General features: G+C 38.1%; 1 long non-coding RNA gene across 1 annotated transcript; it reads right to left on the bottom strand.

The window, feature by feature from the left end:
- Window positions 1-11,715: 11,715 nt before the first annotated feature.
- LOC149216010 (uncharacterized) lies at window positions 11,716-12,818 on the bottom strand. Its single transcript, XR_016250514.1, has 3 exons — window positions 12,424-12,818; window positions 11,964-12,157; window positions 11,716-11,865 (listed from the first exon to the last, which is right to left on the bottom strand). It is a non-coding gene; the product is annotated as an uncharacterized LOC149216010 (long non-coding RNA).
- Window positions 12,819-16,812: the final 3,994 nt, after the last annotated feature.

Below are 16,812 nucleotides of genomic sequence, written 5' to 3'. Positions count from 1 at the left end.
ACAAGTCACATTTTCAATAATCATCTCATACGATTAAAAGTGCCATTAACATGTGCCATTTTTTATTAAAACATAAATCTTCCCCAAGATTCCCCAATATCAACATTACAGCAAGGGCTAAAGAGGGACTATCATCCTAAGTTGCAGGAAACGTTGCCCAGGGGTCCGTTTCTGGCTGGAAACGAGGAAACTCGTATCGTAAGGCATGGAAACTCGTTTCCGGTCATACTGGCCCGTTTCACGCTGGGGAAACGTGGCCAATACAGTCGGAAACGAGTTTCCAAGCCATATGGTAGAGTTTCCAGTTAACACTTAACGTTTTCTTTTATTTTATTTTTTATTTTTTCGCTTCTAATTTTTTATTGGGTGACTAAAATATCTTCTGGATGCTTCTAGACGCCTCTCTCAAGTTATAAAAAAAGATGATTTTTTTGAGTGGGGTAGCCTAATGTTCAAGCCTATGGCCCTAGTGTTGATATGCAGTTCATGGTAATGTTAAATTCTTAAAGTAAAAGTGACATTCTCCTTTATCTTTCATTTTCATCCTTTTACTTAAATTTTTAACATTACCATGAAATGACTCAGGATGTTTGAGAGTGGTTTCGTCCTCATTGGATTTCATATGGAGAAAAATTTTAGATCTTACTCAAAATACAACAAACTTATCTATTTTAAGGGATTTCAGGATTGGGGGGATTGCAATGTTTCCATTAAATTTTGTCATGTACTAGGGTATGGAACTTGTATTTAATCAAGAGAACCAAGCCCTCTATGCAGGGGAGACTCCCAATAATCAAGAGCACCTAGGGTATTAGGGTATGGAACTTGTATTTAATCAAGAGCATTAAGGTCGTTCGACTATGTAGTAGGAGACTCCCAATCAAGCATGAGACAAGAAATTAGAAATTTCTCATGGCTGATTTTGGATATTGTTATTTTCATTATATTGTTATTTTCATTATGTGATCATTCATGAGTAAACGTGATGTAAATTTAGAGACTTATAGTTTATGCATTGACAATTGACAATTTAATCATAATGTAATAAATTAGAATGTATCATGTATGCTTTATGATTGCACATATTTCTTAAATGTCATAATATATATATATATATTGCGTTTCCTCGTTTCCAAAATTTGGGGGGGCACGTTTGGTACCCGTTCCCGTTTCGGAAACTCGTACTCGTTTCCCCGTACCTTGCAACTTAGATATCATCACACTTAGTCTCTTCTCATTTGTAAAGACTTGTCTTCAAAGAGATCATTTCCAAGAATAACAACACTAGCTACTCAACATAAAATCCAAAATATCCAAGAGAAGATCCAAGCAACAAGTCACATTTTCAATAACCATCTCATAGGATTAAAAGAGCCATTAACATGCACCCTCTTTTATCCTTTGTCCCTGTTACCCACCACTTGTGGGTAGTATGCATAGGAGAAAAAAATTCTCCTGGATGGTCCTCAACCGACAGCCCCTTGCAGCCCCCAGATAGCTCAATGTGCCATTTTCTCTGCCGCCTGAGCCAGCCATGTGGTCCCTCGCCCATCTATTATGAATGTATGTTTGAAGGTGGGTCTCCCGACCCCAAAGGTATGGCTTTTTATTGGTATAGTTGAGTAATTTTCCTTACTTGTCATGGGCACTTTCAGGCATGAATTGGTGGGGGGATTCGGCAAAAATAGTGGGTTAGGTCTGTATTCTTGCCTCCATTGCGCGATTTTGTGGTTACCCTTGTATCCTAGTCCCATGGGATCTCCTTTACTGGCCATTAGCTTTAGGGCTAGCACTACATGAGAAATCCTGATTTTGGTTGCGTGGTCCCGCTTCCCGACACCACCTGCATTACTCCCCTTCCAGTCATTTTAGCCCCATTCATCTCTTTTCCCATCTAGGTCCACATGTGTCCGCTGGGTCCACATAGGGTTAGCCTCCCCCTCCCCTTGTCCACACCTTGGGTCGAGCCTAGAACGATGCCCTAGAGGTTGATGCAGCTAAAAATAAAATAAAAAGCATAATTTGGCCGCTCTCAATAAGAAATGTACTACAAAATGCAAAAGATGGTCGCGACACAAATTTATCACGTGGGCAAAAGCCAAACATGAGTTATACCCCTTATCCATGGCCTCACCCTAGTTCCTATGGGCCCTAGATGAGCCCCCTTCATCATTAAGGAACTTATGATTGTCAACCCCTAGTGGGCGATGAACTGCCCCACCTCAAGGGGGTATCCACTGCTACATATTACGCATCATGCTCTCCATCCGCTAGAGCCCCGAGCAGTTATGAAGAAAAATCGATCAAAGGCAAAATGCATATGAAGAAGAGTGGAAAAACAAAGGTCGGGGTAACACATGTACCATGATTTGCTCCCTCCTACACTCATATACCCAAGTGTGGGCTTCCCTTATTATAGCTACCCTTGCACCTTGACATGCAGTCTAGATGATTCCCCTAATCCCCACTCCATTCCATTATTATATCATTTGCCACCTACCACTTGAGGGATGTACCATGGACATGTCACCCCCTCTAGAGGTTGAAACCACCTAATAGGGTCCTTGGTTAACCCCCTATTGAGCTTGGAGACACTTGTATATGCCAGAGCCCACTATGGAAGGGCATGCCACCATGAAGTGCCCCACTGATCCCATGACTTGTAAGCTTTATTACTTGATTATTCTAATGACTTGTTGTATTAGAGGGCAAGGGGACGCATTGGATCTTATGCAGGATTGTAGGTGGGTCTTCATTTGGGGCTTGGTCTCCCTATACAGGGTCCTAGCCCTCCAGAGGGCCACATTGGCACTTGTAGGGTGAGCGTTGAGAGCCATGGGCCTCCACCATAGCAAATATTACTTCATGGATCCCCAACACTGATCATTGATTGCTCGTGTTCCACCTTTTGGATGAGGATGATGCACCTGGTTCACCATGCCCAGTCGGCTCCACACTTGCACCATACACTTGGCAGATGTTCCAGGGTCTAGAGGATGTCTCCCGCTACAGAGGGAGGGCTTACATCACCATCCTAGCCCTTACAGATGGTCTATAGGCATTTTCAATCCACTTGGAGACCCATGAGGATGTCCTTGTGCCCCCACACCCACTTGGGAGCACCACAAGTTCTTGCTTGGAAAACAAGGGGCCAACCCCTTGTCCACTATGTTTGGAGTCCATTTCTACATCATGGCACCCCTTGGACTTCATTCGGCCTCCTCAAAAGCCTAACGACTCAGTTTTTTTATCATTCGACCCTCTTGAGAGGCTTATATTTACATTATTGAGCTATTTGGTGGGCTTGTCACCAAAAGTATTGTTATTATGCACATTATTTTATTTTAGGGGTTAAATTAGGCCAATTTAGCTAAATTGAATTCATTAGAGTACATAAATAGAAGTGAGATGAATCATTTTGATCATCATCACTTGGATTGGGTTCTTGTCTCTTGTGATTTTCGCTATTCCTTTTGGAGGAGGATTTTGGATGTAATGGATGAATTTTGATGTTTGGATATCTCTCTCTTTTCTTGGAGCTTCATTATTGGAATAATTTGGTGATTGGATATACTCTTTTATACATGTAAGCACTCTTTTAATGCTTATTCTTGTCATTTACTTTTGTCACATGAATGTTGTTGGGATTTTCTCTATACAAGTCTGAAATTTACTGCTGCTCTATATGAAATTGTGGGAATTTTTGTTCTTTATAGTGTTGCATCATGTCATGGGCCATGTATGAATGGGTGAATGTTCCTAGAGATAATTTATGTTAAATACATCTCGATGAGTCATCATTTATTGCAAACCGAAGTATAAAGTCCTTGCAGCAACTGTTCTCATGCTCTAAATGCCATGCGAAGTTGTTGAAGGCCTCCTTGATTAGGTGAATTCTTCCCAAACCATAAATTCTCCTTGACTCCATCTCTCCCAAAGGACAAGGCATTAATCATCCATTGGTGATCATTTTCAACGCTTATTTTTTTTCACCTCCCTCTTTTTCTAGGCCTAGCCTACATAGGTCACCTAGGGCATCAATTATCTCACAATCTAGCCATCCAAACACTTCGATTTTTGGTCCAAAATTGCATTGAGATTTATTCTATAGGCCCTCCAAATTTGAAGCAAATCCAATGGTGGGATCTCGAGATATAGCAAGCCCTAGCTCGAGGACCATTTCTTGCCCTAGTTTTCCCTTGGCTAGTGTCCTCATTAGGATCATTGAATTCAAATCTCAAAGAAAATTTGTCCTTTGATCCTCTTCTCCTCCCTAATTAGGTCAAGCCCCTCTTTGGTCGATCAACTCCATACCCTTGACCTAGTTTGGGCCCACATTGGTTCCCTATGGTCCCGCAACTTTATAACTCAAATTCCACAAGGACTACATAGAATCCATTTCTCCATAAGGATCCTTCAGTCCAGGAAGCCCCTTGTGAAGGCATATCCTCCAACCCTATGCCAAGGTATCCTCATAGCCCTTCTTAGAGAGCCCATCACCTTGCTTCTCAAGCAAGTTATTTAATTGAGTCTCTTTTGTGAATAGGCTTTAGGAATCACTCCTTATCCAATCATTGATCCATTCATCATTGTGATTCCTCTTATATTGGGTCTCCTCCCATCAGTGAAAGTCTGTAAAGAGCAGGGAGCCTTAGCTAAGGTGACATTGGGCTATTGCTCCATTGTTTCCCTTGACCTAGTAGTTGCTCTATAGGATCCCCTCCTAGGACCCCTGCTAGTTTGAGCGGTAACAGTCCCCATACTTATTTCTACTATTTTCCGAGGGGTTGAGCAGATGCTTACTAAATGCAAAGGCTAGAAAGATGGTGAGGGGTGTACCAGTTGGCAGACATCTTTTAAGAACACATCTATTATTTGTCCATGATATTCTACTTTTTTGTTCTAGAAATCCTTCGGAAAGTCAAAGTGATGGATAATTTAAACCTATATTGTTTGAGACTAGCATGGAGATGAACAGACATAAGTCAATCTCTTATGTTTTTTCTCCAGATGACAATCTTTTGGCTTAGCTGGAGGTTGTACTACCCTATGCTCGAGGAAATCCCAAAGGCATAAGATACCTTAGGTTTAATATCCAACCAAATAACTAAAAGAAAGCTAATTAGCACTAGTTGGTTGGTCAAGTTGGTAAAAGGATTCATTTTCGGTGCAATAGGTGGTTGTCCAGAGTAGGTAGGTTGGTATTAGTCAAATCATTTCTAGGATCTCTACCAAATTATTAGCACCTCCTAGTGTACATACCAAAAGGTATCTTAGAAAAGATAATTTATGTTTTAATTATATTTGGAGAAATAGTGGGGAGTATAGAAGGTTGCATTTGGCCAACTGGAAAAGGATTGGCCTTCCAAAAGAATGGGGAGGATGGGGCCTAAAAAATGCCCATCTTTTTGGACAATCACTTGTAGCTCAATCTCTTTGAAATTTCATTTTCAAGTCCAGTTTGTGATGGGAGATCCTCCTTAACAAATATATTTCCCCTGACTCCATGATTGATTAGGTAAGGGAGGTGTGCTAAGGTTTAAGATGGTGCGCTAAAGAATTGCTTTGTAATGCACCGCGCTAAGGAATAGCATTGCGATGCGCTGTCGAGTAGCATTGTACAACGCTAAGACAATAAATTGCACTAGGCTATTAGTAAGAGTTGCACCATGCTAAGGAGGTGAGGGGCACTGAGCTCTTTATACAAAATGTGCCAGTGTAGCTATCTGACTTTGTTGACTTAGAGAAACAAGGGTGCTCATTTCTTTAAAATAAAAGTAAGGAGGAACTCAAAATTTTAGAAATGTAAAAAATTTGGCGTTATTGTAGTTGCTACAACAGTCCCTTTATAGTAAATGCTACTAAATTAATTTCAAAATTTGATTGGAGTATTCTATAGGCATTTGGTTAGTGATAGTGTATTCATTTTGACACAATGTTCATAGTATCTAGGATCCTTTATTAGGGTAATTGCAATTGCTAAGAAATAGTATTGAATCCTTTGTGAGGGGAATTTACTTTTTGTCGTAGCCTTTATGAGGGTAATTGAAATGGAAAACATTATTCATGCTTGGCTCATGATTATCTACCTTAGCTTTCACACAACAACTCATGAGGCGTTCCACCATTGTGAAGTCATCCACCTTAGCTTTAACACAAAAGTTCAATTCATAACCTTATCGGGAATAACAATTCAATCCCCTTACCTTATAAGCTACAAAGCAAAATTGACACACAAGAGATTCACAGTGCAACCTATGCTCCAAGATTTAGAATCAAACTCCAACATTGTGTTGGTACGTCATAACCTCCAAGTGCACTCACTCTATATATCCAAAATATGAGCCATTCATTTCAATTTTATGCCTAACTAGCCTTCTAGCCTTCTAGAAGCATCCACTAAATATCAATAAAACTAATGGGCCCACCTAGAAATATAATAAAATATCTTGGACCAACATATCTAACTCCTTAACATACAACCACTATGGGGGTAATAGTTACTTAAACAAGTCCCAAAAGGTGCCATTAAAGCTTAGATCCAAAATTACACCACATAAATTGCCATTAGGCAATATAACACATCCTAATATCCCCTCATCAATATTGACTAGGAGCACCTTGCAAAATATATATATATCAAGAATAAGATGAAGAAGGTGACATAACATCACATCAAATCCTCACTTTATGTAAACTTCCTTCATCCCAAGCATAGATCTCAACTTCACAAACTTTGTCTTTGTAAAACATTTGGTGAAAATGTATACTACATTTTATTCACATATATAAAACTCCAACTCAACAATGCCATCAAACACAAGATCTTTGATTTAGTCAACATCTAGCTTTAGAGGGAAAAAAAAATGATTCTTTGCTAGATCACAATTGATTTTTGTAGCCTTCCTTTCAACAAGTCCAAGCTCATACAAAACATCCCTGAACCACATTCCTTCCTTATTTTTAGACCTAGTATTCTTAGAAGCATCAAATGCATAACCTCAGTATTATTTTAGGCTTGCCTACTATTAAAATTGGAAACTAGGGCCAAACTCCATGTGGGTCATCTTATTAATGGAAGCTAATATTTTTCTTGGATCCCTCTCGTAAAGAGGTGTAGGATTGATCTAAAGATCATCCGATTCCGATCGGCGATAAGTATTCATAAAGATATGAATTTATTTGTGTTATGGGACAATTCGTCAAGGTCAGCCAGCAACCAAATAAACCCCACTTGTGCTCAACGTTTTAGTATAAATAGAGGTGGCCTTCAAGTCATTTCAACACACTTGGGATCTCTTCCTCTCTACTTGTCTTTGGGTTTTAGTAGAAGGAGAGAGCCTAAGGGATAACGCTGCCCTAATCCAGAGGGCAGAAGCCGGGAACAAATGGAACTGCCAAAACAGCCAGAGCATCTATCTCCGAAGGAGAGCAGCATGCAAGGGACAGATAGCATGCAAAAGCAAGCATACTAAGGACAACAAGCATGCTAGGGACAACAAGCAAGCAAGATGCAGCCAACACATAGGTCAGTATGGCAACATGGCGCAGCAATGGCACATAATGCAATACAGTGATGGGTACAATCATGATTAATGAAGCGTGATGAGATGCAGCGTAGTGATGATGGGTGCAACATGGTGCAGCGCGGTGAGGTGCAGCATGATGACAAAATGCAGCACAATGATAGGTGAAGGAGTCACCTTGGAGAATCAATAAAGCAGCATGTCTTCAACTGATCTCATATATCATCTTCTTGGAGATGATCTATGCTCTTATCTAGATAAGTCAAAATGTTGACTTCTATTGTAAACATACTATCTCTTTCTCTCTGTTGAACTATTAAAGAACATATAAGAAGAATTGATCAAGGGTTTCCCCACATTGGGGTTTGTCCCTGGCTAGCGCCACATCTTGTGTTCTCTTGTCTTGGCTTGTCTTCTACGATTTATGTTTATGTTCTATGTGCGGTTTACTTTAATGCTAATGTGATTGCTAATTTGGAAAAGATATTGAGCTAACTGAGAAAATTGAAATAAATTGCTCTAGGCATAGAACATACCTAAAATTAACACCTACTTACCCCTAAAATTGCATGTGCAATTTGGATATTCCTGCCAGCAGTGCAATGATGAAGGCGTGTATTCCTCTGATCTTGGTGTTTCATCTCTATGGATGGCTCTTATTTCAACCTAGGAGGTAGTATTACAGATCTAATTGGTCATTCCTATTGAGAGAAATTTCAAAAGATTCATTCAAAGAAGGAAGGATTTCTTGCTCAACAATAGAAGGGCAAAGAACTCCCATCATTAAAAGGTCAATGTGAGAAAGCTCTAGCAACTAAGCAAAGATGATTGATGAGATGCACAACATGCCATTCTCATGAACAATAGATGTAGGAGAACCCACAACCATAGGTAATGTGCTTTAGTTTTCTATTTTTTAGGTCAAATCAACACTATATAGTTTCAAGGGTTAATTTGACCTCCACAGAGATATGTGAAGTACGAGGAAATGGATCAATTGACCAAGTCTATGTGTGGTCTAGTGAATACATTGGTAATGGCAAAAAGTATGAGTTGATTATCCAAATAAGTAGAGCACTCTATTTTTGTTTGCATCAGTAATGAATGGCCTTGTTTTCAGGAAACAAAATCAATGCATGTGTTGCTTAAATCAGATCAGAATGAAGCATATCCCCAGCACTAAGGCATTATTTTCACTTGGCATGCTAACCACTTCCTTTATTGTTGATATTGCTAATCTCATCTTGCTCAAGTAGAATCATGTTCTCTAGAAAATGGTGGTGGCACACACCAAAAACTTATATTCAGTCTTGTTTAGCAGTAGAAAGGGTGTCCCCTGTTTAGTTATTATTGGACTTGATGAGGCATCATGTGAAAAAAGAAAGTTTGGAAACTATGTTTGACCCTATTTCATGATGTACTTGCAGCAGCAATAAGATAAATTCCTCAATAGACTTGAGACAGAATTACCAATAGCAGTAAACTTTGTTTTTGGGAACCGTGGTCAACACCAGTTCATATTTGAGAAGGTTTCAGCCACAAGGAAAAATATAGGGATTTCAGCAGTCAATAATTTTAGCCCAAGCAAAGCCATGGAAAAGGATAACTCCTTTAAGAAGATGGTGTTTGGCTTAAATTAATGCATACACTTCCAATTTGCAGCCAGGCACATACTATGTATGCTTGTGGTGGAGGAAGATGAATTGCTTCAGAATGTTTCATTACCATACAACAATAAAAGTGTATATTTCTAGATTTGATAAGGAAGGGATACATTGGAAGTAAATGGCTCTTTGAGAGTATCTTGTATAGCATGACGTGGAGGTTTTTAACGGTCAACAATTCAGTGAGGAGACATATTCCAAGCTTAAAGGAAGTAATAGATTGTAATTATTTGAAAGAGTGAGCTCCTCTTATTTCTGGAAAGAATGTTTTTGACATGGAGGTGCAGCCTTTGAGAGAGATATGCTTTCCCTGATCTCTGATTATAATGGAAAGGTCTCAGATTACACTGATTCAAAAATTCAGTGAGGAGACATATTCCAAGCTTAAAGGAAGCAATAGATTGTAATTATTTGAAAGAGTGAGCTCTTCTTATTTTTGGAAAGAATGTTTTTGACATGGGGGTGCAGCCTTTGAGAGAGATATGCTTTCCCTGATCTGTGATTATAATGGAAAGGTCTCAGATTACACTGATTGGTTTCCGATTCCCAACAATGGGAGCATTCAATCCAAAAACGCACTCACATAGCAATAAAACTCTCAAAACGCAGCATGCACCAGACAAGCTTTGTAGATATGATAGAGGGGTATCTCCAACAGGATTGAAATGCTTGGTAGATGGAGAAACTAAAGCCAAGTCTAAAAGAGTGCTCCAAAAAAGATGATATAGGAACTTGAACATGTATAAATGCCCAGCATGATAAAGGATAAATGAAGATGTTTAAGGGATGATTTCAAAATCACTCAAGGTTGTTGAGGACAGTTGGCACAAGTGGACCCCATCATTTTAATGCTAATTTTTTACGGTTGTTGGTAAAAGGTGGTTTAAGAAGAAGCCAAGTCATTTTCTCTTAGGATGCCCCATTACTTTGAATCCCTTGACACAATTAAAGATAACCCAGCTTACCGCTTTCATGAAGTTTTTTTATGGATAAGGATGGTGACACTCTTAGAGAAGGGGGCAAACATTGCCCAAAGATACACTTGACATGGTCAAACCACCTTAAAACTTACTTACCACACATTACAAGGGCACCTCACCTGATTTCATGCACCTGAGCTATGTCTTAAAAGTTTGTTATCAGGTTGCCTTCTTGGGGAAGCACCCTAGTTTGATAATGTTGTTTTAACAACCCTTGACCTATCTTTGCACTAATCCATATGAGATCCACGATTCCAAGTTCATAGAAGATCCCAAGGAGAAAAGCTCCCAGCCAAGAGGAAGAGTTGTGGCCTTGTTAACGTATTTTATTATTTATTCTAGTATAAATTAGGGATCAGGAAATGATTAAAGAGATTTTCTTATTTTATGGGGAGACAAGAAAAAAGGACATTTAAAGGAATAACATTTCAATCCCCTTACCTTACAAGCCACCATTGGATTGCCACGAGTTATTCTCCAATGGAGGGGATCATGAACACTTGAGCTTGTAAGAAATGAATTTACATTCAAGTAAAGAAATAGGATTAGGACAGTGACCTTCCCAGTGGTTATTCTCCCATGAAAGGGATCATGAATACTCGGAGCCTTGATGGGATCACGGACGCTAAGAGCCTTTATGAGAGGAATTTACATTCTCTCAAAGCTAGGGGAATCTCAATTTCTGTTATAAGTAAAGGAATAGTATATGGGAGAGTTTATAAGGAGAAATGTAAATCGATCTAATAAGTCAAAAAATATGATCCCTGAGACTTTATGAGGGGAAACGTAAATTGATCTTGAATCTCCTATTGTAGAGCAAGGCAGTGAACGAGGCAAGCCTTATAATTCTGCCCCGCCGTAATAGTATTGGGAGAATTTGCATTAAGGATTATTTAACAACAATCAGCTAAAGGTAATCAGTCTAGATCATGGAAAACAAGTCGAAAAGCACCCAACCATCAATTTCAATCAACATATTATCTACATGAATAGTATATGGGAGATTTTATAAGGAGAAATGTAAATCGATCTAATAAGTCAAAAAATATGATCCCTGAGACTTTATGAGGGGAAAAGTAAATTGATCTTGAATCTCCTATTGTAGAGCAAGGCAGTGAACGAGGGAAGCCTTATAATTCTGCCCCACCGTAATAGTATTGGGAGAATTTGCATCAAGGATTATTTAATAACAATCCGCTAAAGGTAATCAGTCTAGAGATCATGGAAAACAAGTCGAAAAGCACCCAACCATCAATTTCAATCAACATATTATCTATGTCTCGTTGACAACTAATAAGAAGTCCAACTATATGACCACATTCTCTTAAATTGTGAAATAGATTAGAAAGTCTTGAAAACTATGAGAGGATATATCACATTGTCACGAGAACCAAATGAATAAGCACACATTTTATGACCACTACAATGATTTTGAAATCAACTGTTCCAGGAATTGCAATAATGTTGCATGCATTTTAAACAGTGGAAAAAGTCTGACTATACCTGAGGAAATTTTGTACTTGGGACACGTAATGGGGAGTCAAGGTGTACAGGACCAGGTACATAAGGAGAAAATTCGCCCTGTGCAGCATCGCATTTTTGGCTTTGCGAGAGAGGTTGCGATCTTGACTCTACGGTAAGCGGTGTGCTTTTGCCCGACCGCTATCATCCTCGGCTAATTATAGGATCGAAGCTCTGCATGATGGGCGAATCAATCAATACAATCAAAGAACAGTGAGCTGCATGATGGGCGAATCAATCAATACAATCAAAGAACAGTGAGCGCATATTACCAGGCAAGAGTAAAATCGGTGGGCTACCTCATCCATCGAGCAAAGACCTCAGCACATCTCCAAATAGCCCAAAATGTATATTATGGTTCTAATCATTCTCTCCTATTACCTTTGTTAGTCAATTTAATAACTGATATGATAAGACTGTAAAATCTTCTTCCCTTCTGCAACCTGAAACCAAACTCTCACAAAACCTGTAATGACATCACAAAACATATGACCACATTCTCTTAATTTGTGAAATAAATTAGAAAGTCTTGAAACACATATGACCACATTCTCTTAATTTGTGAAATAGATTAGAAAGGCTTGAAACTGTGAGAGGATATATCACATCGTTAGGAGAACCAAATGAATAAGCACACATTTTATGACAACTACAATGATTTTGAAATCAACTGTTCTAGGAATTGCAATAATGTTGCATGCATTTTAAACAGTGGAAAAAGTCTGACTATACCTGAAGAAATTTTATACTTGGGACACGTAATCGGAGGTCAAGGTGTACAGGACCAGGTACATATGGAGAAAATTCGCCCTCTGCAGCATCGCACTTTTGGCTTTCCGAGAGAGGTTGCCATCTTGACTCTACAGTAAGCGGTGTGCTTTTGCCCGACCGCTATCATACTCGGCTTATTATAGGCTCGAAGCTCTGTATGATAGCACATATCACCAGGCAAAAGCAAAATCGGTGGGCTATCCCATCGATCGAGTAAAGACCTCAGCACATTTTCCAATAGCCCAAAATGTATATTATGGTTCTCATCATTCTCTCTTATTACCTTTCTTAGTCAATTTATCAGCTGATAAGGCTGTAAAATTTTCTTCCCCTCTGCAACCTGAAACCAAACTCTCACAAAGCCTGCAATGACCAACCAAAATCACAAAACAGGCATACCCAAAATCACAAAACACAACGCAAAAAGAAATACCCAATACACTGTCTATGTACTCCTTCCAGAAACAAAAGGCCCTACCCTGAGATAGATTGAATTGAGCAGCGGGGATGAGAGCAGATGAGATAGGACCGATCGACTAGTACGCACCACAAAGCAAGCAAGAAGGGCGAGCTATATAAATTCCGTGAGCAGCGATTGAACTGAACGTTCCATGTGCATCAGCAGGAATCGAACCTACTACTTTGAGCTTTAACCATTCAGCCATTTTGGGAAAGAAAATGGTCAATCCGCCATATCCAGCTCTATGAAAATCGTCAATGTTATGTTTTTTCTTGGACACGCCGATTTTAACCGTCTACCGATTTTAATATAGCCACCTGTGTCATATAAATCATGTATCCTGTCCAAATAGCCACCTGTGTCATATAAATCATGTATCCTGTCCAAACCGTGCTTTAACACAGCAAAGCTACACATGCATGTATTTAGCTGTCTACCAACACAAAATAAATGTCATTTTCTACCGAATAAACTCTTTCCCCGAACTGGGAGCGTTGGCTCTGTTTTTCGAACACCGACAACCCAAGCAGCACGCGCCCACTACCAGCTTTATCGGGGTTACATTATAGTTTTTTCTAATTTTTTAATATTTTTAAAACATTTTCAAATTAATAAAAATGATTCTTACTATTTTATTAATGCTTTTAAATTAAAAGAATGAAAGCGATGGATAATAAAGTTCACAACGGTACACATATATTAAAACATTTTCAAATTAATAAAAATGATTCTTACTATTTTATTAATGTTTTTAAATTAAAAGAATGAAAGCGATGGATAATAAAGTTCACAACGGTACACATTAGGATTACCATTTTAGGGTTACTATTTTATTAATATTTATAAATAGAAAGAATGAAAGTGATGGATAAAAAAGAATAAAAGTGATGGATAACAATGTTATAAATAGAAAGAATGAAAGTGATGGATAACAATGTTATAAATAGAAAGAATGAAAGTGATGGATAAAAAAGAATGAAAGTGATGGATAACAATATAACAATCTTACAAATTAGCATTTTGGAATTGGTGCTTTTTAATGTTTCTCAATGTGTGAAGAAGAAAATTATATGTTACCATTTTATTAATATTTTTAAATTGAAAGAATGAAAGCGACCGATAATAAATGTAACCATTGTACATATGGGCGTCTCGGAATTGGCGTTCCTCAATGTTTAAATCATGTAGAATATTCTCAATGTCTTTGATTAAAATAATGTAATCATGTGTGGCAATACTTAAAAACATGAGGGTGGTGAGTGGTAATGCATAATTTTTTATATCTTGGCTCTCTCAACCCACTTAAAGGAACAAAATTGTATGAGCACATGGTTAGAAATCTCTCTATAAAGAATGAGAACAACACTCTCTCATGACCAAATAATCCCTATCGCCCTGTCCTACAAGTACTCAGTGGGTCTCACATATTGATCATTATTGGGTCATTCATTTAGGCTATTGGACCTAAACACCAATCAAATATCATAGGCCTTAGTCACTCTATGTCATGTTGCATCAATACTCAAAAGGTAGATGTAGTGTCGTGGATCCCATTATCTATAAAATGATGAACATAATGGTTTGAGTCTTAGATCACATATAGCTTAAATTGACGATTGATTGGTACCTTCCATGCCCCTAGTGCATAATAGGTGTGTATGCAATTTTTCACACTTGTAATGACCACATCTCTACCACCTCCTTTCAAGGATACTAGTATCCCTTATTGGGATAGGCCTATAAGGAAATAGATGTACTCAACATCCAAATGAAGTGTCTCCTCACCAATCCAAAATGCCTACTCATTAGGATCCCAATACCTAGCAAGTCTCTCCAATAGCATTGTTTGTCTCGACAGGTTGGGTCTCTTGAAGAACTTGAAAATGTCGTAATCACAAAGTGTGCCTCGTGTGGCCCAATCACCTAAAGAATCATTCTCTATTATTCGTGTGCTCACTCTCTCCACTCGATCATTACATAAGGCTTTGCATGATCCATAAGGAAAATAGAAATCAATTCCATTTTTGGGTGTTTGTTTTTGTCAAAAATATGTGTGTGCTTGCAACACCATGTATGGATAGTTGTGGTCACCCATTAGTCTTACTCTAACAACCCACAAGTATTTCTATTTGCTCATGACTATTCATTGCAAGAACCATGAGCACACATATGCACACCAAAAAAGATTTTGCACCCAGTAAAAATCCAAAGTTCTTAAAATTGAAGTGAATCAAAATGAAGAGCATGAGATGAGGGCTTACCTAGTCCACATAGCTTGAAATTTTGACAGAGGAATCTCTTAGAATCCTCAATTGAAGTTTTTGGTGTAAATTGGTTTTTCCGATGATGATGAATTTGACAAGTAAAATGGTACAAATTAAGTGATTTTCATTTATTTAAAACATTTTAGTTGTATTTTGCAAAACAAAAGCCAATTTCTCACTATTTTTGGATTTCATGCAATTTACCTTTATTTCTAACCCTTATTCAAGGTATGTTGATAGTTTAAAGGAGTGTAGGTACCATTCTTTGGCATTTTTCAATGTGAGTTTATGTGACCTTTGAGTTAAATGTTGTGAATCTTGCATATAATGATAGGTTCTTACCTTCCATTTTCCACTATTAACCTTTGTTTTATAGATATTATGCCTTAGGGTCAAACCCATCAAGTTGTGGCCTTAACCTATCTACATCAATTATGAAGAAATAATTTGTTTGATAGTTCCTACCTATCATGGGCCATTCAAATGAGCACCTATGTTTCCATCAATAGGTACATATGATGAGTTTTTTCGCATAGGTCTACGAGCCCCATTAGCCCCACCATGATTTCATGTTTGATTTGTATTAGTATTTCTTATCATTGCTTGCACACTTATGACGAATTCTTCATTGGTGTTTGCTTCCTTATGCTTGCAATGTATTCACATTAGTTTACTCACCATTTACATCGATTAATTAGCCTTTTGAAACCTATCCCTAGAGGAGATGAGCTTGTGAGTGTACACAACTTGTTGAACACCTTTTTTCTTTCTTTTCCATTGGTATGTTCCATGCATCTGAATGTAATAGGCATGCCTTGCAGCATTCATCTCCTCCACTATATTATGACATCATAGTTATTCTATTTCAACCTTTATAACATGGAAATGACAAAAACAAATAAAAATAAAAATAAAAAAGAGAGGCGAGAAGAAATTAGATCTTTATGGTTCATCCATTTAAATGGAAATCGTCAGTTTATGTTACCCTTGGGCGAAACCTTTTTCTGAGTTAGTTATTTTTAGTTGGGTTTGTAGTGTTACCTCAGGAGTTGTACCGTGATTTTCAATTTTACTCCTCCTATTGGTTACTCTTCCAATTTCTATGGAGAATGCCTTAACACCTTCTACATTAATGATGTATAACTTTGGTCCTTTTTGGTGTAAATTGCTACCCAAGTCACCATTATATCATGCTAATTTTAAGGGAAGCCTTCAACCTATCTCATTTAAATCCTCATATGCCTTGATTATCCATATCAACCTTCCCACTGTTAAATTGTACTCAATTGTATGATTTCTCAAGTTGTTGTCCTAGTAATCAAAATTGTTACTATCTTATGTTAATGGATGAGGAACACCTTAATGCCCTCCTTTCGATGGATCACTTCCTATCAAATCCAATTCATTTTTCTTAGAAGTGGATTTAGAGACCCTTGTAGTAATTTGGGGCTTCTAGTCATCAATGGTAGGTTCCTTCACATTCAATAGTGGGTATGCATAATGACTCATAATCAATTGATTTTGTAAATGTTCGACAACAACACATATATTCACACTTATTAGAATTTCCTAAATAGCTTGGTGCTCATTATCATCATTGGTGGGTGGCCTCGCATCTATTAATTA

The sequence above is a fragment of the Pinus tabuliformis genome, chromosome 1_1 (genome assembly GCF_031772625.1).
Source record: "Pinus tabuliformis cultivar Carrire ecotype Pingquan chromosome 1_1, CPIR1, whole genome shotgun sequence".
NCBI lineage: Eukaryota > Viridiplantae > Streptophyta > Pinopsida > Pinales > Pinaceae > Pinus > Pinus tabuliformis.
The sequence above is the reverse complement of the archived record's forward strand: the minus strand, read 5'-3'. Positions and strand labels throughout refer to the sequence as shown.